Source organism: Leptonychotes weddellii, chromosome 8, assembly GCF_054177405.1.
Source record: "Leptonychotes weddellii isolate Sample4059 chromosome 8, ASM5417740v2, whole genome shotgun sequence".
Lineage (NCBI taxonomy): Eukaryota > Metazoa > Chordata > Mammalia > Carnivora > Phocidae > Leptonychotes > Leptonychotes weddellii.
Genome location: NC_138376.1, coordinates 31,146,244 through 31,171,332, shown reverse-complemented (window position 1 = coordinate 31,171,332; position 25,089 = coordinate 31,146,244). Strand labels below are relative to the sequence as shown.

The following is a 25,089-nucleotide window of genomic DNA, read 5'->3' as shown; positions in this document are numbered from 1 at the left end:
GTGGATAGTCTGCAGGCCCTGCCCTCAGGCAGATAGCAGTCGAGGGGGAGAGATGCCAGCAATAAAGGCCGGTCTTAGACACAGCGGAAGGGGAGAGCCCTGCGTGGTAGTTTGCTGGTATGCTAGTACCATGCCTCAGTTTCCCCAGCCGTAGGAAAAAGAGCACTTCACTTGGCCCCCTTCTTTCTGCCGGCCCCCTGGCCGCCGGGGTGGGAGAGTCAGGAACCAGAAAGCGTAAATGAAAGGCTGTTTGCGCGCCTCTGTGCTCGGCTTCTCTGGAAGGGAGCTGATATTGCTTACAGTTTACAAGGCCTGTTACAGCTGCAGTGCTATTTTGCCCTCAGCTCAGCTCTGGGAGGTGCAGACTAATCGGAATCCTGTTCCGGGTCCCATGGAAGTGGTGCAGGGCATGGGGCAGGGGACACCCCCTCAGGTGAGCACCAAATCCATGGAGAACCAGCTGGGCTTCTGAGGGCTGAGGGCTGGGTGACTCACAGTCAGAGGTGGGGCAGGGGGTGGGCCAGGGCAGGCAGCAGCCCATCCAGTGGCCTGGGATGGCAGGGATACCCAGGGCCCACCCCCATGGCCAGTCAGGCCCCCTTTGAGCCTCAGCGCTGGAAAGTAGGTAGGAGGGGCCTCCCATCCTGCAGGCCTGGCTGTCCTGTCCTTTGAGGGTCTGGCTTTTGGCCCTGATTTCTCTGGGGGCTTTGTTTATGGCTGTAATTGGATCATTAGCTGGAGTTTATAGAGTTACTTAGCACCTGCCCCCACAGGGAGTGGCCCAACCACCCCCTGGCTTCTGTCTCTTCCTTTTCAAAGTCAACTTGGTTTCTGCCCGCAGCAGGGGTTTCCCCAACCGCAGCTGGTATGAAAGCCAGGTTGGGCCTTTGTCCTAGGGATGGAGGGCAGTCAGCACTTGGGGCCCAGCTTGGGGCTGCCCTGGAGATGACCATGGAAGTTGGGTTGACCTTCTCTGACACAGAGGGAGGGAGGTCAGGATTTCCAGAGCTGCCAGAAGTGTCCACGCCCCAGGATGCAACAAGTGCATATGTATGTAATGTAACATGTCTGTCTTCCTCTGAAAAAAGAGAAAGAGGTACACCCCTTCCAGGCTGTTGTGGGGATTCAGGGTGGAGCGGTGTCTGGCACATGGTGAGTCCATAGTATTGCTCTGTGTTTCACTCTGGGGCGTGTGTAATTGAGAGGAGTTTGTGTGTGTGTGGTTATGAGATGATAGGTATCTAGGTACATGTGTATAGATGAATCGTCTATGTGTGCGGCTATGAGAGTATAATCACACGATATATTAATGGAATATTCGTCTAGTCTCTTTATGCTATAACAGAACAACATTATAAGAAAATTTAGTTATAAATAATAGTTGCCAACATTTATTGTGTATTTACTCTTTAGAGTGAGGTAGGAATGATTCTTTTCATTATCCAGATTCAGAGAAGTTAAGCAAGTTGCCGGAAGTCACACAGCCTGGAAGTGGTAGGGACTCTAACCTAGGTCCAACTGCCTCCAAAATCCATGTTCTCAATCTCTCAAGCAGGCCTCTTTGGGTTTCTCAGGACTTCTGTCTTAAGAGGTGGCCAGCTGGGGGTCTGGCAACCTTCTTTTCCCCATGCAGGGTCTCCTGCTCCGAGCGGGGGTGGGAACTCGCTGAGGCCTCTGCCCCAGGGCAACACCTGTCTCCTGGCTGTTCTTCTGAACTCTGCTGACACAGGTGACCAAAGGACCTCCGGTGAGGACTCTCCTGACCGGCGCCAGGGAGGAGAGGAGTTCAGACAAGGCTCCCTGGGTCTCCCTGGAAACCTCACACATTAACTTATGGTGCAGTCCTCACTCGGCACTTGTTTACTCAGATGTGGGGAAAAGGCTGTGGCAGCTACTGAGTGAGAATGAGCAGCCGCCAAAGTCACGAGGACACAGGAATCCCCTCATAGCCAGCCTGTATGGCTGCAGCAGGTCCCCGCTGTTCTCAGCCTCTGTTTCCATGGCTGGGAACCGAGATCATCTGTGGGGTCCCCTGCAATGTGAACCTTCTATCCATCTCTGGCAAAGGCATCCCTGACAGGAAAGGCTCCCCAAAAAGAGGCACATGTGGTATGGCGCTGGGGGGCTGGGGGGGGGGGCACCACTGAAGCTCAAGGCTGGCCCCAGGCGGTGCGACCAGCCAGTTTCTTTTGGGACTTAGTCAGAGCCGGCATGTACTGAGCACTGTGCTAAGTGCCACGTCGCCAGGAGATTGTTGAGAACCAGAGCTCCAGGGCCAGGCTGCTTGTCTTGGAATCCCAGCTCTGCCACTTCCTAGCTGTGTGACCCTGGGCAAGCTGCTTAACCCTGCTGTGCCTCCGTTTGCACGCCTGCAGAGCAAGGATCATGCTAGCACCTGCTTGCTAGTGCTACAGAGAGGGCTAAGTATTGTTTTTTTAAGATTTTATTCATTTATTTTAGAGAGTGAGAGAGAGAGAGAGCTCGAGCAGTGGGAGGGGCAGAGGGAGAGGGAGAGAGAATTCCAAGCAGACCCTGCGCTGAGCGCAGAGCCCGACTCGGGGTTTGATCCCAGGACCCTGAGATCATGACCTGAGCTGAAATCAAGAGTCAGACGCTCAACCGACTGAGCCACCCAGGCACCCCATCTGGGCTGAGTATTTTGTTGCATGCTGCATGTATGAGATCTAGAATAGCATCGTGCTTAAAAATATTAGTTATTAATCTTAACAGACTCTTACAACTCACTCATTTCTTTATTTCTCGTTTCCAAGTGAGGAAATAGAGGCATAGAGAGCTCTAGCGAAGAAAAAAAGACCTATGAGTTGCAAACAGGACTCCCCTGCGCATCTAACACTCTTGAAAGAAATGCCTTACACGGGGCTTTGTGGCTTCTGTGGCTGTAGCCCCCATCATTCCCTGGTGACCACACCCAGCCCGGTCCCTACATTTAACAAGATCATATAGGGAAACTGGGGATGCTTACAGCATCTCTACCGCCCCTGCCCTGCCCTGCCCTGCCATGCCCCTGGGGATTCCTTGGGTAGCGTCTGGCCTGGCCGCTCACTACCCACTCCTGACCCATGGCTTTTCCCCTGCGCTTCTGCAGCCTGCCCCTCCACTCTGCCCCAGAGGTTCAGATCCCCTTGGCTGCTGTGTGAGTGAAGGCAGCGGTAATATCCCAGCGATAGGGCAGCGGGTGACAGCAGAGGTCACCTGAGAGGGGCAGAGTCCTCACCGGTTTTCTTTCCTGGCTCTTAGGTGTGGGCATAAGGACGAGGAGAAAGGAGGTCTCACGACCCCCACCTCCCGTCCAGCTTCTGGGGGGCAGGCCTCCTTGTTGGCTTTTATCCCGATAGTGGAGACCCCACAGTAAAATGTGATGCCCTGGGGATTAATCCAAAATTCCAGCAGGTTTTCCAGAAATCCATGGTCCATATTTCCTCCTCCCAGTCCTTGTTCATGCTGGCCCCTTCTCCTGGCACGCCCTCCTCTGCACTCCTCCCTCTAACCAAATCCTCTGTCCATCAAGGCACACCTTCCTGGTAGCCTTGGTTGGATGTTATGCTCACCTGGGGAGCTCTTAAAAAATACTGGTACATCAGGGGTGCCTGGCTGGCTCACTTGGTAGAGCATGCCACGCTTGATCTCAGGGTCATGAGTTCAAGCCCCACACTGGGAGTAGAGCTTACTTTAAAAAAAAAAAAAATACTAGTGCACCTGAATCTTGAAGGAGGAGATTAGGCATCAATATGTTAAAAATTCCCCAAATGATTCTGATGCCCTTTCTCCAGGGCAGCAACTCTCAAATTCGAGTGGGCATCAGAATCACCTGGAACAGTTGTTGAAACACAGATTACTAGGGCCTTACCCCAGGGTTCCTGACTGAGTAGGTCTGGAATCAGTAGGGCTACAAATTCCAGTAGGTCTGGAATTTGTATTTTGGATGAGTTCTCAGGAGATGCTAATGCCACCGGTCCCCAGACCACTGCTTTGTAGCTTCCCAGGCATGAGCTTTCTGTCTCCTGGGTCTCTGATTGCTTTTGGGCCTCTTAGGCCTGTCTCCTTTCTGAAGCCAGGTCCCAAGGGGCGGGGACCACTGTGACACCATTTGGTGGCTACTAATCCCTAGTATAATCAGCCTCCCTTCCCCACCTTGGCTCTGTGCCCCCACCTCCTGTTAAAGTGAGCACGGTCCAGCCTTGTGGTCTCGGCACCACCCTCTGGGACAGGTGCTCAGGAGATAGTTGCTGCTTGAACAAGGTGAGATGGGGTGGACACCAAAGGACAGCACTGTCCCCAAGAGGCATCAGAACACGGGGCAGGATCTAAAGCTCCTGCAAAAGTGCTTGGGGCCAGAGTGGCATTGCTGGATTAGGGGGGATGCGTCCAAAGTGGCCCTTGGCTCTGTTGAAGTGAGGCTTGGAAAGACCCACCATGTGACTTGACTTTCCTATCCCAGGGTGGGCAAGTACGGCATCACTGCTTGAATTGTGTTTCTTTCTTTTCTTTCTTTTTTTTTTTTTTAAGATTATATTTATTTATTTGACAGAGAGAGAGAGGGAACACAAGCAGGGGGAGTGGGAGAGGGAGAAGCAGGCTTCCCGCCGAGCAGGGAGCCTGATGCGGGGCTCGATCCCAGGACCCTGGGATCATGACCCGAGCCGAAGGCAGACGCTTAACGACTGAGCCACCCAGGTGCCCCTGAATTGTTTCTTACTACTAATAAAAGTGATAAAACATGCACAGAAAGCAGCCATGCCCTTCTCCTTCCTTACCCAGACTGGAGATGTTGGGGGGGCTGTCACTGTTGGATGGAGGGGTGTCTCTATCATCATCTAGGAGGTCCTGGGCCTTGAGGGCAGCAGATAGTGGGGCCACCTTGGGGGCTCCCCCCTGGGCTCTTGGGGTGGATCCTTCCTTGGAAGCTGGAGGAGTCGTGATGGGAGGTGACAAGAGGCAGTGGCAGGGTCTTTGGCCCTGCAGGGAGGTGGCAGGTTGGGCTTGGTGACTGAGCCGATCAGTCGACAGATGAATGGAACCCTCCAGCATCAGCACCTTGAGCCCAGAGATTGGATCTGTTTTGTGTGATGCTGTGTCCCCAGGCCCAGAAGAGAGCCTGGTATACAGTGGGTGGTCAGTAAATTTTTGTGGAGTGAGGGCATGAGTGTGAACTGAGCCCCCATCAAGTGCCCAGAAATGAGGACACAACAGGTCTCTGCCCTGCAGGCAGGGTATCAGCTTCACCATCTAATACTCAGGGATGGGTACACAGCTGGACAAGGAGGAGCTCCCTGCCTCTGCCCCCCCCGCCCCCCCGCCCCCCCGCCTGGCCACCTGCTCTCCCCAGGATCCAGGTCCAGCTTCACTCTGGTTTAGGGCTGACAGTCTGTCCCTTCCTCTAGAGAGTTTGCCAGCATCCCCCCGCCTCCCCGCCCCAGTTCTACCAGTGGGCCTGTGGGGTGGGGCTCTGGTTTATTTTCTCCTGTTTGCCAAGGGAAGTCACAGCCTGTCCTCTGCCTTGTTTATAATTGGTTTGGGGACAGCACCTGCCCCAGCCCCCCCTTGAGTCCCTGAGAGGTACAGAGTGGCCAGGAGGTGACACACTATCCTGTCCAGTCCCTGTTGCCTCTCGTCTCCTCCTGGCTCTGGCCAGGTGTGCTCTCAGCTGCCCCTGCGGCAGGGTGCGGCTGGCTTTGCTGTCGGCCGACTGGGGCTGTGGGGCTGGGAGCCCTAGAAGCTAGCTGGTGCTACCCCCATATTTTGGAGAGTGGAGGACTGAGGCCTGGGGAGCGTGAGGGAGCCTCTCCAGCACCCTGTGGCCTGGGGCACCATGAGGGTCAGCAGGCACGAACTGAGCACCTCCTGGGGGCCTAGTGCTGTGCGGACAGAGCAGGGTGGGTGGGAATGAGAACACAGCACCTCCTTCAAAGCTGACAGCCCAGCGGGGAATTGCAGGACCCCCAGACGACAGAAAAAGGCAGGTCGGTGGAAGATAGTACAGAAGTACATATAAATGAATGGAAATGTGTCCAAGCCTGGCCCTTCACTCTGAAAGGCGTTCTTCCTTGGTCGGGAGAGAGTTTTTACCAAAGGGTTCGTGCCAGCATGGAGACCTTGGCTCAGCCCTGCCCACCCTCTGGACCCCCAAAAGGGCAGCTCTATTGCTCCCTGGATCCTCTTATCTGCGGGTCACCTCTGCAGACCCAGGAAGCTTCCCTCCTGGACAGAGTCCTTCCTTCCAGGAGGCCTAGAGGCTGCTGAACGCAAGGGGAGGCCACGGGAAGGCGGCTGGCCACCCACCTGCCATTCTTAAGCCCCGGGCCACGGGGGAGATGCTAAATTGGGCCCAACAACTCAGACCTCTTTGGGCCTGCCTGTTGCTGCGCCCCCAAGACTTGACCTGGGATCTGGGGCAGTGATTTTGCCCGCCCCCCCACCTCCAGCACCTTCTCTCCTCCCCTCTTTCCTTTGCCCCCCACATTCCCATCCCTCGGAACTTCGGTCTACTTCCACTGCATCTGGATCATGGGCCCTCAAAGTGTGTATGTCTCTCTCTCCTGCTCGCCCTTTCTTTCTTTTTCTGCCTCCCACCTTTTGGTGTTCGGGGGGGTGCTTCATGGCCTTCCCGGTGTCAGCCTATGAACCCTGCTGGTGGGGGCCCAGAAGAATGGCCTAGGGCAGGGTGAGACAGGTGTGAAGGTGCCCAGCCTGATGCATCCCCCTGCCCTTGAGCAGCCAGGGGCTTGCGGTGGCTGGGTCACCCTGAGGTGGTGGTGGGGAGATGGGCTGAGGGGCAGCCAGCCCTGGCCAGCTAGGGGAGCCCCTCCACAGACAGCCCTGGGCATCACCAGACACTTCAGACCTGTGACTAACTATAGGTTCCCCTCCAGTTTGTTGGGCGTAATTATAATGGTTTTCAAAGCCAGGAGTGAGAAGATAATATTAAAACTTTGGTTTCTATTTATTTATATCCCATCCTTTTCCTCCTCTTTTTATTGTGAAATACACCATCATTGCTGATAAGAGCATAAACATATACGTATGCTGTAATAAGTAATTGTAAACACCCAGGTAACCACTGCCCAGATGAAGAAACAGAATGTAGCCTGCACCCCAGAATCAGCTTGTGTGCCCCGCCTCTGTCATAACCCCTTCCCCCCAGAGGTAACCACGATCCTGATCTTTCTGATCATCAGTTCTTGCTTTTTCTTATCACGAAACCACTGATGTCTGCGATCTTTATTGGAAGAGGTTAGTTTTGCCAGATTTTGAATTTGATACAGCTAGAACGACACTGAGCATGCGCTTTTTTTTTTTTAAAGATTTTATTTATTTATTTGAGAGAGAGAGAATGAGAGACAGAGAGCATGAGAGGGGGGAGGGTCAGAGGGAGAAGCAGACTCCCTGCCGAGCAGGGAGCCCGATGCGGGACTCGATCCCGGGACTCTAGGATCATGACCTGAGCCGAAGGCAGTCGCTTAACCAACTGAGCCACCCAGGCGCCCCTGAGCATGCGCTTTTATGTCATGTTTTTTTTTCTGTTCCACATTTCGTTTGTGAGATCCATCCAGGTTATGATGTGTAGTTATCGTGTGTTCATTTTCACTGCTGAACAATGTTCCCCTGTATGAACTTGCCACCATGTTTGTATCCATCCTGCTACTTGGGGACATTGGGGTTGCTCTCCTTTTTGGCTACTGCGAACAGTCCTGTAAGAATATCCTCGCGTGTGTTTCCTGGTGCATTGGTGCATCCATTTCTCCAGAGTGCCTAGAAGCCTGAATGGAATTGCTAGAACACAGGGTATAAGAGGGAGAGGGCCAAGCAGACTCCACGCTCAGCGTGGAGCCTGATCCGGGGTCGATCCCATGACCCTGAGATCATGACCTGAGCTGAAATCAAGAGTCGGATGCTCAACCCACTGAGCCACCCAGACGCCCCACCTTTAGTAAATATCTTGTTAAGTGGTTGTACCAACTTATTCCTCACCAGTGGCACCTGAGAGTTCCTGTTACTCCATATTCTAGCCAACACTTTCTATTGCTAGACTGTTTACCTTCTCCCGTGCTGGTGCGTGTCACAGTATCTCATCGTGGGTAGAAATTGCATTCCCCTTCTCATCTTTCTTACAGATCTGTTTTTTGTGGATGTTTGCTGACCTGCATGATCTATTCATACATTGGTATTTATAAGCAATTTATGAGAAAAGAAGCGTATACTGGGGATGCTCAAAATTTTGTACTTATAGCAGTGTCTGGTCAACATGGCTGAAAGACTATGACAGGGGCGCCTGGGTGGCTCAGTCGTTAAGCGTCTGCCTTCGGCTCAGGTCATGATCTCAGGGTCCTGGGATCGAGCCCCGCATCGGGCTCCCCGTTCGGTGGGAAGCCTGCTTCTCCCTCTCCCACTCCCCCTGCTTGTGTTCCCTCTCTCGCTGTGTCTCTGTCAAATAAATAAAAAAAAGAAAGAAAGAAAGAAAGGAAAGAAAGAAAGAAAGAAAGAAAGAAAGAAAGAAAGAAAGAAAAAGACTATGACAATACTGAATGCCAGGGGGGCTACAGGTTGGGGGTAGGAAGATGGTCTTCAGAGGAGACCCCCGATGGAGCGGCCTCTGCCCAGAGGGTCCCAAGGCCCTCTTGCCTGGCACATCTGGCAGAGGAGGGGGAAGGCTCTAGGGCTAGAGCCCTCAGCAAATACTGTGCACCTTAGAGTTGGCAGGTGCCTGTCTTTCAAGGTCTCCTTGGGCAGTCTTTCTCAACTGGTGGTGATTTTGCTTCCCAGGGGACATTTGGCAATGTCTGATGACATTTTTGGTTGTCACAACTCAGGAAATGCTACTGGCATTTAGTGGGTAGAAGCCTGGGATGTGGATAAACATCCTAAAATGCTCAGGACAGCCCCCCAACAAGGAATCATTTGGCTCCAAGCGTCTGCATTGAGGTTGAGAAACTCTGATCTGGGAACAGAGCCAGGAGACTGAGATTTGCCATGAACTTGCTGCATAGCCTTGGGGAAGTCATTTAAGTGCTTGAAGCCTCGGTCCCCTCCTAGGGACACTGAGGGTATCGAGGGGGTCTGCCCTCTCCCCTTCCTGAGGCTGTCGTCAGGACTGGGGAGAGGGTGCCTGTGTAGGCACTTTGGGAGGCATCCCTGCCAAGGGGCCTCTCCTCCTTGTTTCCTGTGTGGTACCAGCCCCTCCCCCTTGACTGTGCTCCCTGTCCACTGAACTGGAGGTGTCAGGTGACCAGCTGTGAGCTCGGCCCTGGTTCCTGCTATTCCAGGCCTCAGGGCTGTGGGGGAACCGCCCTGAGGGCCCCAGCCTTTTGATGAGGGCAGCAGAAATGAGGGGCTCTCTGGGGAACCCCAGGGCCCGGGTAAAACCATTTCTGACTTTGTCCTTAGCTGGGTGGGAGTCCAAGGTTGTGTGGAGTGATAAGAGGTACCTGTCATACTCTTTTATCTGAGGCCCTGTTGCTAGTCTGGGCTGTGAGGGGTGGAAGCCAGAGGTCATTCTTGGGGGCTCTGTACACCCAGGCCAGCCTCCTGCTCACCCTCTGTGTTCTTCCGGAGTTGCTGTCCCAGGGAGGGCCCAGGGTTGTGTCAGAGTCTAGGTCAGAGCCCCCTGGGCCTCTCTGACCTCCCAGTTCTGGAGCGCACTTCACCTCAGTGGCATCTCCGGCCTTCTCCACAAACCACGGCCGGCCGGCCTGATCTTCTTCCTACTACACTGTCCCTTCCTGAGCCATACTCTCATGAAAGGGCCCAGTAAATGCACCCACCCTGAGGGGTAGGTGACTAACAGTGGCTTCATAATCACCAGCCTTTCTTGACAAGGAATATTACCTATCAAAGGTGGGAATCCCTTAGGCACCAGAAAGAAACATTAGTGAAATGTACGTTTCTTTGAGTACTTCGGGGACTGAGGAACCTCTGAAATCACATGTGTAGCAAGAGCGTGTTGTCACAAGTGAAAATTGGGTGGTGGCTCATATCTTCTCAGAACTTCATAGAATAATCTTGGTCTTGGGGTCCATTCCAAGGTGGGCTATATAGTAAGACTGTGAACCGGGTGTCTGGAGGCCCTGGGAAGGCCCAAGGCCAAGGTGGTAGATACGTGGTCAGTCAGGAAGGTGGTGGACTGTGGGGCTTCAGGCTAAGAGGATCCGTGTCTCCAGGAGGGGCTGGGAGGGTGTGTAGGTTAGGGCTAGGCCTGCACTGGACCTGGTAGGGTTCCTGAAAATTCTTGCCCCTCTGTGCCTCTCCATCTTGGTGCAGGGGCAGCGTGGCCTATGCCCTGTGAGGCCTGGCTGTGTGGTTGGTGGGGAGCTGTCAAAGGCTCAGTCTGGGAAGAGGGAGGGCACTGTAGGGGTCCTGGAGCCTAGGGTGGGTGAGATGTGGTGAGACGAGTTGGGAGCCCGTCTGCGTTGGGTAGTCTTGTGGGTGTGCGAAGCCTTCCGGGGAGGCATGCGGTTCCCTCCGCACTGTGAGTAATCCTCGGCCACACTTGCAGCTCCCAGGGGATTGTGCAACTTCCTCTCAGGCTGAGGTGCAGGGGGCTGGGTGAGAAACAGTACTGGGGAGAATGAGGAAACTGGGTCCAGCGCCTGGGGCAGGGGCCTGGCCCTGGGCTCTGGCCCCCCAAGGAGCTGAGCTTTCCCAGGGGCTCCTTGCAGGGGACCGGCCTCTCCCAGGTATGAGGGAGTGTGTGTGCGTGTGTGTGTGTCTCCTGTCTTTGGGGAGGTGGGTGAGTGGGGGTGAGGCCCCAAGGGCTGCACTGGCATTGGGGTATCTTTTGAAGAGGGATAGGGGAGATACTGAGTAGGGTCAGGGTTGGGGAACCGAATGGCACAAAGGAGGGGTCCCTGGCCAGGCTCGGGGGGTGGGGGGAAGGGGATGGTGGAAAGTGAGGGAAATGAGGAATCAGAGGAACTGGGCCACCCCGGGCAGTTGACCTCAGCCCTGCCCGCCTGGTCTCTACATCTCCAAGCTTGTTGAGAGGCTCTGGTGAGGAGGCCATGATGTGTGTGGGCAGGCCACAGTGCACACGTCCTTACTGCAGGGATTGGGAGCAGATACTCTGCTGGTCCCCCTGGCTTCGAATCCTGGCCCTGCCACTCTGCAGCTCTGTGATCCTCCTAAGTCACTTAGCCTCTTGGTGCCTCAGTGTCCTCATCTGTAAAATGGAGCTAAGAATTATAGTGCCTACCATGTGGGTTCATTCTGGGGATTAAAAGACTTAATTCATGTAGAGTGCTCAGGGCAGTGCTTGGCACCCAGTAAGTAGGCGCTCTGCACGGGTGAACCTTTTCCTGGTGCGTAAGCATGTTTGCGAACGGCGAAAACCCGCCCGCTGTTCATGTGATTATTTTTGATGGCAGGGTGATTATTTTTGAGTTGGCACGGGGGATGATAATAATAAGCACTCATATTTCCCAGGCCTTACTTCATTTCAGGTGCCGTGCCAAGTGCCTGACCTGCATCAGCCCCTTGAGCCCTCAGAGTCCCCCTTTGGGGTGGGTGCTATGTCATCACCCCATTTCATAGCTGGGGACATGGAGGCACAGAGGGGGTGAGTGACTTGCTGCAGGGCAGTGATATCAGTGAGGGGGGACCACAGAATGGTTTCCTGGAGCCCTGAGATGGACCCGCTGCCCTGTCCCAGCCCCTCTTCTGGGTTTGGCTGGAGGTGGGTTGGTAGGAGGGAGCAGGGTCTGCCGTGAAGGCAAAGGCGAGAGAGCCTCAGACCAGTCTCCAATCAAGTAGCCAACTAACACAGAGTTCATTGAACACACGGAATGGTGTTTTTCGTGGTTGGAGTTGGAGTGAGCTTCCTGCCAGTGTGTGGACTCAAGAGGAGCTGAAGACCCTCAGCTGGGAAGGCGGTGTGGTGCAGGAGTTATGAATGTGGCCCCAGATTCAGACAGATCTGGCTTTGAATTCTGCCCGAGCCATGTACTGTGTGATGGGCCTCAGTTTCCTCATGTGCAAAATGGCGGGAGTAAGAGTCCCTGCCTCTTTGATGGGGAGCATAAAATGAGATACCATAATAAGGTGTTAGCACAGGCCTGGCCCAGAGTGTCTGCCGAATGGATGCCTTTAGTAGGCACTTGTTGTACAGAAGGTCATGGGCTGGGCGGGGAGTTTGGGCCACACAGGGCTATAATTTGAACTGTGGATCACGGCCACTAATGGGACCCTAATTTCTGGCCATGAAATCAGCTTAGTGGCTCTCAATGAACATTTTTTTTTCTTTTTTTAAAGATTTTATTTATTTATTTGAGAGAGAGAGAGAGCACAAGAGGGGGAAGCGGGAGAGGGAGAAGCAGGTTCCCCGCTGAGCAGGGAGCCCAGTACGGAACTCGATCCAGGGACTCCAGGATCATGACCTGAGCCGAAGGCAGTTGCTTAACCAACTGAGCCACCCAGGCACCCAACATTTTTTTTTTTTTTTTTTTCAGTGAGAAAGAAGATATAGAGAGAACATCCAAGTGTATTGCATGGTATTGGCCAAGTGTTGTTTTGTGCAACTTTTTTGTTTCAGGTTCATATGTGTGTGTATGTGTGCTTGTGTGTGTGTGTGTGTGTACTGGGCCAAATAAAGTATATTTTTCTGCAGATCATGGTCAAGATATTTGGGGTCACTTCCTTAGAGGTTATCTCCCTCTTGTGCAATGTTTATGGAGCACCTACCGAGTGCAAGATCCAGCCCTACATGCCAGGGTCCAGACTGGGAATTCTGGGCCCAATTCTTAGTATGGTGTATGTGGGTGAGTGGGTCCTGTGGGGAGTCAGTGGAGGCAGAGGGTGAGGTGGCCAGGGAAGGCTTTCTAGGTGATGACATACATTGGATAGGGACAGTGTGGGGGTGACAATGCCCGGGGTGAATGGTCGACTCGGGGTCTGGAACTAGAGAGCCATCTTGGGAGGTGGGGGCTCCCTGTCAGTGGAGGGCTGCAGGGCCAGGCCTGACCGGAAGTGTCCGTGCTAGCTAGAGCAGAGGACTGGGTGGGGGTCATCCTAGGGCACTGGGCAAGGGCTGTGGCCATCTTCTCTGGCTGGGGTGGGGTGGGGTGGGAAGACTCAGGATTACTGATGCTCCTCCCATCCCCAAGACTTGCAGGATCCACAGTGACTCAGTAAGACCCAGGACCCATGCCTTAGCCATTTTCTCCCCTTGCCTGAGCCTTGGGAGCCTCCTGAGCACTTTCCCCTCTACTGCCCCAGCTGGCTTTAGTGAGTCTGGCCTGGAACCTGCATCAGCCCTGAGCTTCCCTGGTCCAGGGGCCAGAAGCCTTTCTACTACTTAGATCTCTGCCCAGGGCCAGCTGGGGCCTCAGTTTCTTCATCTGTAAAGTGGGCATACTAACCCCTGAGCAGTCGGCCGTCTGGTTAGTGATGCTAATCTTGTGATCTAATGTGGATGAACCGGCTGTAGGAAGTGTGGAGGGTTCTGGGTGGGTAGTCATTGTCATCTCTAAGGCTGAGAGAGCTAGGAAAGGTCATGAGTATATCAGCTGCCTGGCTGGAGAGCCCCCACCTCCCCACCCCGTGACCTGGGGCTTTGGGGCAATGGTGGGAAGAGGCCTGTGACCCACGGTGAGCTGGGACTATCCCTGGCTCTGAGGGGGAGGTGGCCTTTCAGAGTCCTCAGAGGATGAGACCCAGGTCAAACCTGGGTCTGGGAACCCCAGTTTCTAGAGTCCTCCCCTACACAGGGCACCCTAGGAGCCCCAGCTTGGAAGTGTGGCCAGGTGGAGGGGCAGTGCTCCAGGACTGACTGTCGGAGGCCAATTTCCAGGAAGCCATGGGTGGCTTCTAGCCTGCTGCACCCAGAGCCCAGACGCTCAGGTATGAACTCCCATAGTAGAATGTGGTATCTAATGATAGGTCCCATATACTGAGCACCAGCTCCCAGTTATTGTGTTAAGCGCTTTTGTACATTTGCAAATTTAATCTTCACAGTAGCCTAATGCACAGGTCTCTTATTATCAGGTTTTATAGGTTAGCAAACTGAGGCCCAGAATGGAGAAGTCTGTCACCCAAGGTGACTTAGCCTAGTGAGTGGCAGAGCTGGGCCAAGGCTGTGAGTTCTGTATTCAGGTTGCCAGGGTTGAAATCTGGGCGGTACCACCGACTGGCTGTGTGACCTTGGACACAAGTGACTGAATCTCTTTGACTATTAGCTTCTTGCTCTGAGAGATGGGGATAACATCAGTGCTTTACTCAAGTGTTGTTGTAAGAATTATAGGAGACAATGCAGGTGACCTGCTGCCCATAATAAGGGCCCAGTAAGTACAATCTGCTTCATCATCTCTCCTGCCCACAGCAGTAACCTGCTGCATGACCTGGTCCAGCTGTCTGCTACTGATCCCTTCCTCGTGTAGGGGAGGAAAACTTTTCCCTCCTTCCCTTCTAGGTTCTTTGGCTGGCCTAATAATTAAATCGACATAAGACAGATTGACCGAAGGAAAACAAATTTAATTTTGTATGTACAAGATCCCCAAAGATATGAAGCTCCAAGAAGTGACCAAAGCAGGCAGCTTTTATGCCATTCAGACAAAGAAACAATACATTTGTGAAGAACTGACAACAGAAAGGGGTTTGGGCTTGGGGCAGCTAATTAGTAAAGAAGTAACAAGGGCTGTTTATACAGCCTTCTGGGCCCTGAATTCCCTTTTTCTGGTGATAAGGATGTCTCTCTGCCTCCTGGTAAGGGAGGGTACCTTTCAGGTGGGAGATTTATTTCCTGCTCTCAGGGGGACAGAGGAGGGGCAGTGTGTCCTTCTTGTACCTGCTGTCTCTTCAGTAACTTTAATTCAAAATAATCAATATGCTAAAGCATGTTTTGGGGTGGGATGTTTTGTTACCCTTTAGTTTTACCTGAAGTCTAGAAGCTGAGCTGGTAAAGTGCTCCATTATGTCATTGAATTAATCTTGAAAATAGGTCAGTTCAGTTAAACAGTTGTGTTTCATTGTAGGAGGTAGTGACGCACCTGGGCTCCTAAAGTAAAGCCTATATCGTGTGAGAAATCAGGTATTTAATAAGGCATTTTTATGGAAAGAAAAGAAAAGAAAACCAAGGGTGAGTGACCAGAGCCGACTACAATCCCAGTTTCTGAGTTCTGAAGGCAGCCGGTTGAGAAGGTTTCGAGATGTCAGGCTCAAGGCATCTTCAGACGGAGTGAGGGCAGACAGGGGCAATCTGCCAGATCTTCGTGGTTTGCAGTTGGAATATCTCTGGTGATCTTTTCCGAGTGGCCCACGCAGCAACAGGCATGAAGATTGCCTGTGCATGAGCAGTTGTGGTGATTTCTCTGAAGTTTCCCTCAAGTTGTTCACACTCTGTAGGGCTTCAGGGAAAAGGGCAGCTTTTTTTTTTTTTTTTTTAAGATTTTATTTATTTGTCAGAGAGAGAGAGACAGAGAGAGCACAAGCAGGGGGAGTGGCAGACAGAGGGAGAAGCAGGCTCCCTGCTGGGCAAGAAGCCCCATGAGGGACTCAATCCCAGGACCCTGGGATCGTGACCTGAGCTGAAGGCAGATGCTTAACCGACTGAGCCACCCAGGCATCCCAAAAGGGGCAGCTTTTGTTCTTGGTGACTACGTTGAGAGTGGAAGAACATTGGGAGCGTTAGTTTGGAGAGTTGTAGCCAAGTATTGGAGGAAACAGGTAGAAAAGAAAACTTCATTGACAGTTACCAGCGCTAGAATCTGATATCCAAAAGAATGTACTATCATTTTTCATTGAAACAATTTTTTTTCTCTACAGTTACCCCCATGACTACCAAAGGTCATCAAAGTAAGATTAATTTGTTTGCAAAATGGTTTAGTTTGAATAAACTTAACTTACTATTTATAGAAATGCAGCAAGAACTTGCAACTGACTGTATAGAATCTTTTCATCTTCTCTGCTGGAACTTTTCATAAGGAATCTCAGATTGGACTTTTAAAAGTCTCTTGAGGTTAGGAAGTGGAGCCAAGGACTTGTCATCGGGTTTTACCTGCAATAACTCTACATTTAGGTTAATTCCTCTTTTCCCCAAATCCCCAAAATATCCTGAGGTTTCTGCGCCTGCCAGGAAGTGACCTTCCTTACTCACCTGGTGAGGCTGCTGGGGAAGCCTGTAAGCAAGGTAGCAGGCTGATTTTTCCAAGGGGCTTTATTGGCTCCATAAAGTCAACCTTAGTTCCTTGAAGCTGTCTGGCCATATCGGAGTCAATGCATGTCTCCCAGTCAAAGCCTTGGTAATATAGCCAACATTCCCAGTTGTGTCCTGTATTTAGGAGAATAGATGTTTGTTGAACTTGTGTAAGTAACTATATTGCCATGAAAATAGGAATACTCACTAAGTTTTCAAATTCTGGAGGCATCAGGTAGGGAGAAAAAGGTAAATGTTTCAATTCTACTTACAAAGGTATAATTTACCAAATTGCTGTAAGTCATGGTTTTCTTGTTTATTTATTTATTTATTAAAGATTTCATTTATTTATTTGAGAGAGAGAGAGAGAGCACAAGTAGGGGGAGTGGGTCTCCCCACCGAGCAGGGAGCCTGATGCAGGGCTCCATCCCAGGACCCTGGGATCATGACCCAAGCCCAAGGCAGACACTTAATCTAGTGAGCCACCAAGGTGCCCCAAGTCATGGTTTTCTTAAGAGAGAAAATTTTTTTAATCTGGAAAAAATTAAATATTAAAGATCCAACAGTGTTTTAAATAAAATGTCATAAAAATTATAATCATCTCTATCAGCTAACTCAGTTTCATGTAATTAAGTTTTGTGATATTGACCTTTTGTTAATAGTTTTATGAATCCAGTTTTTTCCTTAGAGCTCTGCCAGGTTTTGCCCAGTTCAGTGTTATGTCCTGAAAGTTATCAGAAACCCGTATTCTAGAGTACTTGTGAGAGTCTTTTCCTCGACTCTTTCTGAAGATGAAACACTTTTGTAAAAGTGTCATAGTAAAACAAGAACTTATATAACTGACAAAAGACTTAATACAGTTAAAGATCTGATGAAAGCTCATTACAATGTTATTGACAAGGATAATTGATTATTTCTGTGACATACATTTTATGATAATAACTAGAATTACAAGTGATAAGATTATATTAGGACATACCAGATTTCTAGGACTTTTATACAATTTCTGGAACACTTACAACATGTATCTATACAAATACAAGATAACAAAGACTTAATATTAGCTTTCTTTGACAGTGCTTCCCATGTGATTTAACATAGCAATAGGTCTAATTAGTTTAAAATTCCCTCCCACCACCTTTTTAAGTTTTGTTATTGTTTTTGTTTGTTTTGAAAAAGGAGAAAGGACAAATCTTTTTAGATGTTCCAGAGACCCTCTGGAAAAATCCCAAAGTTAGTTTGAGGTCAAAAGGTCTTTATTTAGAATTTGATTTGGGGGAAGTTTGTCAAACAATATTAAAAAGACTTGAATGCTTGCTAAAAAGATATAGATCATAATGAAACAATACTTATCTATTTAACCAAAGTGACAATAAAAGATTTTATTTTATTTTTTTTAAGATTTTATTTATTTATTTGACAGAGAGAGAGAGAGAGAGACAGTGAGAGAGGGAACACAAGCAGGGGGAGTGGCAGAGGGAGGAGCAGGCTTCCGGCTGAGCAGGAGCCCAATGTGGGGCTCAATCCCAGGACCCTGGGATCATGACCTGAGCCGAAGGCAGACGCTTAACAACTGAGCCACCCAGGCGCCCCAACAATAAAAGGCAAATAGAGAAGGTTCTATAGTTGTGAGCAAAACTTAGCTCTTTTAATATTGAGAAGACTTAGTTTTCTTAAGTAATCAAAGGCCTGATAATAAAGACAAACTCAAAAGGTTAAAAAAAAGGAGGGGCAGGGAGGGGAAAAAAAAAAAGACTTAAAAAAAAAAAAAAGGGAAAAGTCCTTTTATAATCTCTTATCAGGAGCAGACCAGTAGTCCAAGAAAACTTTGTCCTTTTAGCAGTTTTAGTTTTATAATAGCCAAACTATTGATATTAAAACTTAGTTTTTAAAACCCTTGTAGTAATAATTTGATTTTAGCCAGATTGGTCACACAAGGTAAAATTCTCTCACTCTCTCCCTTTCTTTAATTTTTTAAAAAATATATCTTCATACCTCATACCTTCTTCTAACCAAAAAACCCACACCCTACTTTTTTTGCATAGAGTTGTTTCCCTTACTATTTCTAGTAGTAGTGATTACATATATTAATTAAAATGTTTAATCCTTAGGGGAGCCTGGGTGACTCAGTTGGTTAAGCGACTGCCTTCGGCTCAGGTTGTGATCCTGGAGTCCTGGGATCGAGTCCCTGGATCGAGTCCTGCATCGGGCTCCCTGCTCAGCAGGGAGTCTGCTTCTCCCTCTGACCCTTCCCCCTCTCATGCTCTCTCTATCTCATTCTCTCTCTCAAATAAATAAATAAAATCTTTAAAAAAATAAAAATAAAATGTTTAACCCTTAAAATTTTTAACTTATAGGGCACCTGAGTGGCTCAGTCCTTAAGCGTCTGCCTTCGGCTCAGGTCATGATCCCAGGGTCCTGGGATCGAGCCCTGCTTCGGGGTCCCTGCTCCGCGGGAAGCCTGCTTCTCCCATTCCCACTCCCTCTGCTTGTGTTCCCTCTTTCGCTGTGTCTCTCTCTGTCAAATAAATAAATAAAATCTTTAAAAAAAATTTTTTTTAACTTACAGTGAAAACTAACAAGTAAATAATGGTGAATTGTATGTTACACCAGCAGTCTATAAATTGGCAAATTTATAGATACATCTTAAAATTTCTAGAAGCATGTGTGTTTTTAAATAGTACAATCCTTTTTTTTTTTTAAGATTTTATTTATTTATTTGACAGAGAGAGACACAGCGAGAACAGGAACACAAGCAGGGGGAGTGGGAGAGGGAGAAGCAGGCTTCCCACTGAGCAGGGAGCCCGACGTGGGGCTTGATCCCAGGACCCTGGGATTTTGACTTGAGCCGAAGGCAGATGCCCAACGACTGAGCCACCCAGGCGCCCCTTAATCGTACAATCTTTTAATGTGGCCAAGACATGTTTAACAGACTGAAATATCTTTAGACAAAATTAGGTAAACTTATGTTCAGTAATTAATGTTTAATATTTTATCTTACTTGGAAAGGATATTGATATTCAATGAATTTCTGTTATTTAACTTAGCAGAACTAATGGTGGAAGTTATCAAAAGATTTGGGAAACTATTTTTAAAGTAGACATACTAGGACGCCTGGGTGGCTCAGTCCGTTAAACGTCTGCCTTCGTCTCAGGTCATGACCCCAGGGTCCTGGGATCAAGTCCCTCATGGGGCTCCCTGCTCAGTGGGGAGTCTGCTTCTCCCTCTCCCTCTGCCTGCTGCTCCCCCTGCTTGTGCTCTCGTTCTCTGACAAATAAATAATTTTTTAAAAAGTTGACATACTATAAAACACAATTATTGTTGAAAAGTGTAAGTAAAAAAAGTTATTAAAAAAAGTTTGTGTAAACATTCTTATCCCATTCATCTATCTAAATTACCTGTTTTATTTATTTATTTATTTATTTATTTTTTTTTTTAAAGATTTTATTTATTTATTTGAGACAGAGAGAATGAGAGAGAGAGAGCACATGAGAGGGGGGAGGGTCAGAGGCAGAAGCAGGCTCCCTGCCGAGCAGGGAGCCCGATGCGGGACTCGATCCAGGGACTCCAGGATCATGACCTGAGCCGAAGGCAGTCGCTCAACCAACTGAGCCACCCAGGCGCCCTAAATTACCTGTTTTAAACATTACATTTACATTACCCACAAAAACTTCACGAGACGTTAGACAAAATCAGACATCATCCAAAGCTATTTTTCTCGCTGACAAATTTTGTAACGGAAAACATAAACTTACTTGACCAGTAAACCATGGTAGAGTAAAAGTTATATGTTTGCATCATAATTAATGCTCATAACTCTGAAGTCACGTCTATTTTAATTAAACCAACAAGCTTTAACAAGCTTTTAGTTCCCACGATTATCCCAGATCAGTGTGAACCTAAAAAAAAAATTTGGTTTAGTTTTCATATTTCTGAGCTTTAGTATTCGCTGTCCTTGGAAGTGCTTGCTCCCCAACTCAGTAGAGCTCTTTTACAGATTAATTTTGGCAATACCATCTGGAGGTAGAAAAATATCATGTATCTACAGCATACACATAGACACATGTAAATATACAGAGAGACACAAACACAGAGACTTTATAGCCATCATTCTAAAATTTTAGCTGGGAGGGTGCCTGGGTGGCTCAGATGGTTAAGCGTCTGCCTTCGGCTCAGGTCATGATCCCAGGGTCCTGGGATCGAGTCCCACATCGGGCTCCCTGCTCAGAGGGGAGCCTGCTTCTCCCTCTGCCTCTCTCTCTCTCTCTGTCTCTTATGAATAAATAAATAAAATCTTTAAAAAATAAAATAAAATAAAATAAAATTTTAGCTGGGAGTCAGGTGCAATAATACAAAACTCACAAGTTTATAGAACAGTTGGATCCAAATTGTGTTTCCGGCAGTTGGAACAAGTTAAGCTTCCCCACTCAGATGGCTAAAGCTTTTTTACTTTTTATTTATTTATTTTATTTATTTATTCATTTATTAAGAGTGTATTTATTTGTCATAGAGAGAGAGAGCACAAGCAGGGAGATCGGCAGGCAGAGGGAGAAGCAGGCTCCCCACTAAGACCGATGCGGGGCTCAATGCCAGGACCCTGGGATTATGACCTGAGCAGAAGGCAGTTGCTTAACCAACTCAGCCACCCAGGCGCCCGGCTAAAGCTTTTTTAAAAGGACATTTGTGGGCAAAACACAAGATTTTGCATTAGCCCAATTTTCAAATTGTTCCTTTTTTCTCCGCCGATGAAAAGCTTCTCCCTAAAAGTTTGCACTTCAAAGAACAGCTCTTAAGTCCTAGAGAAGATGGGAGCAGAAAATCCATATTACAAAGGCACAGAGAAAGGATCTAAGTCTTTTCCAAGGAGTTTTGGGGGTATATTTGCTTCTTTTCAGAGATCTAGAGTAATTCCTATTTATATTTTTCCTACTTTTTAAAATTTTTAAATTTATTATTATTATTTTATTTTATTTATTTGACAGAGAGACACAGCGAGAGAGGGAACACAAGCAGGGGGAGTGGGAGAGGGAGAAGCAGGCCTCCCGCAGAGCAGGGAGCCCGATGTGGGGCTCGATCCCAGGACCCTGGGATCATGACCTGAGCCGAAGGCAGACGCTTAACGACTGAGCCACCCAGGCGCCCCTTTCCTACTTTTTCTTAAGTGCAGGATAACTCTGTTTCCAATGTCCTCATCTTTTACAATATCTGTAGGCATTCTGAGATGAGAAAATGAGGTTTGGGGATTGGTAAAGGTAGGTGGGATTCGAAGTGTGTCTAGACCCACATTTCTGGCTTTGTAGAGATTTGCAAGACAAAGACAGTCATTTCCAGTTCCCTAAGAACTGGATTGTGGCCTGAATATCAAGGGACTGACCTGCCCATCCAACTAAATTTGCTTCTTTGTATCAGGGAGATTTCCAACTGAGATGGGAAAATGTCTACATCCTAGAGAGTCTGAAAGTCTATCTGAAGCGTTTAACAAAGGCCTTCTTGGACCACTTCACCTTAGGGGGGAAAGCCTCTATTATTGTTCCTATTATTGAACATCGGCCTCCAGCTGATTCATTTCCTGATCATTTCAGGAGGGCCTGGGAGAATTTCTAGTCATCTGTTTTCTCTGTGAAGAGGGGGAGGGGTGCTTTTCCCCAGGGAGGCCATCTGGCTTGTCTGATAACTGTAGTGTAATCACGGGTGGGGAGAATGCTCCTTAGCAGCCAGTCGAGGTCCCTGGGAGTGGGGTTGTGAGTGACCACTCATCTTTCTAACTCTTCTTTAAATTTGGTAGGATCTTCTCAAAGTGGAGACAAAAGGGGCTTTGTAATTTCATCTTGTTGAAAAAGTCCTTCAGGCTAGCCACCCTGTGCCTTTGTGTCTTCTTTTTAATTTGATCTTTCCATAGGTACCAATAAGGCAATTATTTAGAATGAGAGCTCTCAGTTTTTGTGTGTATGTGAATATAAAAGTTTGTCCAATTCAAAGAATCCATAGTCATTGACAAGGAGGATCTTATATTAATCTTAATAGTGACTCGAACCAATAAGCCTTTTAATGGCTTAACCCTGGGCATTAGTGGTGTTCCTAAAGAAGGTGCAAAAGATTCAGCCCTTGCAAGAGCCAAGAAGTTCACCCAGTGTTAGTCTAAGAAAGCAGACCTTTGTCATCATAGGAGGCAATAACAGTGTAGTAAAAATGGCATCTCCGTGGTCTTTCATGGGAACATTAGATGTCTCCACTTACAGACCTGCTAATTTGTGAGCCCGGGTGGGTGCTACTGGAATGAGACTTCTCCAGCACTACCAAGACAGTGCAGGTTGAGACGACAAAGGCCTTTGTTGGATTGGGACCCTCTTACGACAGATTCCTCTGAGGGTTGGCATTGTCAGACAAAGAGAATGCTGCTGTGGCTTGGTGTCTTGGAACCCCAGTCTATTCAACTGGCCATCGAACATATGACGGGACATGTGCCTTCCTACTGGTGAAGACCAGAGAGAATATTCTCACGGATCACAAAGCCAAGCTCTCAAGACGTAGAATAAGACGAAAGGAAAGGAGACCTCTGGTTCTTCTCCGAATGACAAACAACACAAGACAGAGACAGGAGAAGACAGTGACAATCTCTGATTGTCAGAGGATCAATAGAAAACAAAAGTATTTATAACACATTTTTACTAGAGTCCCTATACCCAAGGAACTAGTTGACACAAATATTTGCCCAATCTAAATTTAGAAAAGAAAAGGACTTACCATTCTTGCTTTCACCAGACCCAGCAGGCAGAGATCTGGGGGACTGACGTGGTTAAGAAATTTTTACCTTCTGCTGGCTCCTGGGAGAGGTCCCAGAATCTCTCAGCTGTTCCCGGAGTGAGCATTGTCCAGCCAGCAAAGAGCCCCATGTTGGACATCAAAACTGTAGGGGAGGAAAACTTTTCCCTTCTTCCCTTCTAGGTTCTTTGGCTGGTCTAATAATTAAATTGACATAAGATAGATTAACAGGAGAAAAACAAATTTAATTTTGTATGTACAGGAGCCCCCAAAATATGAGGCTCGAAGAAGTGAATGAAGCAGGCAGCGTTTGTGCCATTTAGACAAAGAAACAATACATTTGTGAAGAATTAAGAAAACAAAGGGGTTTGGGCTTGGGGTAGCTAATTAATAAAGAAGTAACAAGGGCACCTGGGTGGCTCAGTGGGTTAAGCGTCTGCCTTCAGCTCAGGTCATGATTTCTGGGATCGAGTCCGGAATTGGGCTCCTTGTTCAGCAGGGAGTCTGCCTCTCCCTCTGCCCCTCTCCCTGCTCTTGCTCTCTCTGTCTCAAATAAATCTTTAAAAAATTAAGAAAAAAAAAAAAAAGTAACAAGGGTTGTTTATACAGCCTTCTGGGCCCCGAATTCCCTATTTCTGGTGATAAGGGTGTGTCTCTACCTCTTGGTACAGGGAGGGTACCTTTCAGGTGGGAGATTTATTTCCTGCTCTCAGGGGCACAAAGGAGGGGCAGGGTGTCCTTCTTGTACCAGCTGTCTCTTAAGTAACTTTAATTCAAAATAATCAGTATGCCAAAGTGACATGTTTTGCTCTCCTTCACTTGCCCCTCTCAACAGGACTGTTGAGGATCAGTCAGGATGAAACCCTGAGTGGGTTCTGAGGGAGACCTTCATAAAACAGAAGTGCCAAACTCCCTGAAACCCCAGAGCCACTAGGAATTTTGAGGGGCTTGCTGCTAACTGCAAAGTCCTGATGCATTTTGTTTGGGCCTGCTTCAAGCTTTCATGTTTCCTGCTGGCTTTTATAGGCATTTGAATTGGTGACCCCAAATCTACTCCAGGGGACCCCAATTCTCCCAGGTGTGTTCTGTGGAAGGGTTTGGTGGTCAAGCAGGTATGGGAGAGGAGGAGTCAAAAAAAGCAAAATGGAAGAGAAATAAGTCAATTAGAAAAAGATAATTATCATATGATTTCACTTATATGTGGAATTTAAGAAACAAAACAGAGGATCATAGGGGAAGGGAGGGAAAAATAAAATAAGATGACATCGGAGAGGGAGACAACCCATAAGAGATTCTTAACTATAGGGAACAAACTGAGGATTGCTGGAGGGGAGGTGGGTAGTGGGATGGGGTGACTGGGTGATGGGCATTAAGGAGGACACGTGATGTAATGAGCACTGGGTGTTATATGCAACTGATGAATCACTGAAATCTACCTCTGAAACTAATAATACACTCTATGTTAATTAATTGAATTTTAATAAAATAAAATTTTTTTAAAAAGACGAAACCAACCCAAATGGTTTTCTTTGCTGTAGGACTTGTCAGAGCCTTTGATATGCTGATATTCATTGTGTACCTCCAGTATGTGGTTGTGATATACTGTAGGGTATCTCAAAGGCCTGGTGTCCAAAGCTCCATTTTCCAGACCTGGAGTGAAACCTAGGAAATGATTTCCCCAGATCATGCAGTTATCTCTGATAAACCTGGGACTAGATCCCAGGGCTCCTGCCTTCATGGCCAGTGCTCTGCCCAGGACATCCCCGCCTTCCCCTCCTTCCTCCATTCTTCTCAGAGAAATGTTGTACGTCGTGCCACTCCCTTCCTGAAGGCTCCTCACCTTTTTCTGGCCCCTTCCCTCTGGCTGCCAGCAGGATTAGAGGGTGTCCTATTCCCTCTGGGCATTCATTGATGGGACATGGGGCTGTGCCCAGCACACAGGCTCTGGGGAGCTACTTACCCGGCTAATGGATGGCAATATTAGGCTGCATCCCAGCTGGGGGCGCCCTGGCAAGTTAATTGGGTTTTCTGAGTCCCAGTCTCCTCAACTGTGTCAGGAAACTCATCACTTGGTTTATCATCTGGAGTTATTGAGAGGCTCGGCTCCGACACTGTATGTGAATGTGCTCTATTCGTTTTCAATTCATGTACAGATGCCGTTGAGTCTAACTCTTCTTTTTTTTTTTTTT

At 48.6% G+C, this 25,089-nt stretch overlaps 1 protein-coding gene across 3 annotated transcripts in view; it reads left to right on the top strand.

Moving 5' to 3' along the window:
* The window catches only part of TFEB (transcription factor EB), a 57,422-nt gene that overhangs the window by 1,900 nt on the left and 30,433 nt on the right, over positions 1-25,089 (top strand). Inside the window, exon 1 of one of the 3 annotated variants that reach the window (XM_081828215.1) lies at positions 10,454-10,691. The exons of the other annotated variants lie outside the window; for them this stretch is intronic. The gene's annotated coding sequence lies outside the window, so the exon portion shown is untranslated. Of the gene's footprint in view, positions 1-10,453; positions 10,692-25,089 lie in introns of those variants that run through there. 3 annotated transcript variants of the gene reach the window in all.